The 1,099-nt window shown below is 50.8% G+C and overlaps 1 pseudogene across 1 annotated transcript in view; it reads left to right on the forward strand.

Annotated features, from left to right (window-relative positions):
* LOC105514508 overlaps positions 1-1,099 on the forward strand; it is a 112,212-nt pseudogene that overhangs the window by 4,144 nt on the left and 106,969 nt on the right. The window contains exon 3 of the transcript XR_001002186.1: positions 43-147. The product of XR_001002186.1 is annotated as a 40S ribosomal protein SA-like (transcript). The remainder of the gene's footprint in view (positions 1-42; positions 148-1,099) is intronic.

Genomic DNA, 1,099 nt, shown 5'->3' on the forward strand with positions numbered 1-1,099 from the left:
GGTGGCTTTCTGACATCAGCAGAGACTGGTGCTTTTTCCCAGGTACAAAGGACCTCCAGACCAGAGCCAGCCAGCCCCAAAAACAGCATGGAGCGGAGGAGTGCGGCAGCCCCCAGAGCTGAGGGCTACAGCAACACGGGTTTCCAGGTGAGCAGCACTTTCCTCTTATGTTTAAGGCCAAGTCAGTGGAAATGCTGCCCTTTCCTTAGCGCCTTGGCAAGTTTCTTACCTAAGCAGGGAGATTATCAGGACAGCAAGACTTTTAACGGCACACTTTAAGCCCATTATTTTTTCTTCTTGGGCTCTTCTGGGTTGACAAACCTGAAAAGTCTCTTTTAATCGATGTGTTGTGATCCCTATGGTCACTTAGAAACAAGATAGCCTTCTTCTCCTGCCTTTTTTCCCTTCTGCCTCACAGCAAGGGTACATTATTTATCTTCAGGCACCTTTCCAAAGAACTGGTGAGAAGGGAAGAATGGGGGAATTTAGATCCTGGCTGGGGTAGTGCTTCAGGGTTCCTTTTACTCAAGCCAAGTCCCGGAGCCCGTGTCAGATGGCCCGGGTACCTGCCCCAGAGCAGCTGGATTACGCAAATCAGTCTCACTTCATCAACCAAACTCACTGAGTGATTCATGCTGCTCAGCCCAAGGCTAGGTGCCCGCAGAGACCCAGAAGGAGACCTGTCGGAAATACCTGGGATGGGGATTTCCAGGGCTGTTTTTAGGTGTGGTTCCTTTCCTGAGCTGACACTCAGCACGGGCGCTCTGGAGAAGATGGGAAGCCTGCACGAGCAAGTGTGAACAATCCCTCGGGCTTTATGGTCTGCTAGATGGGCAAAAGGAAACTTTGAGGTGCTAACCAAGAAAGGAAAGAGAGAGGTAAAAGGACTTGGACAGGAGTCCGGACTCCAGCACCCACAAGTTCCTGTAACTTCCCAGAGCCCCAGGTTGATCGTCTGTCTCATGGTCACAGTGATGCTCATCTCCGTGAGTAGGCACTGGATTACCACTTACAGGTCACAAGTGTAGGAGAGGAAACAGTTTCCTCTCCCCTTTTAGGCTGAGTGCCTGAGGCCTGCGAATCAAACTGACATAAAACA

Source organism: Colobus angolensis, unplaced genomic scaffold (assembly GCF_000951035.1).
Source record: "Colobus angolensis palliatus isolate OR3802 unplaced genomic scaffold, Cang.pa_1.0 Scaffold246, whole genome shotgun sequence".
Lineage (NCBI taxonomy): Eukaryota > Metazoa > Chordata > Mammalia > Primates > Cercopithecidae > Colobus > Colobus angolensis.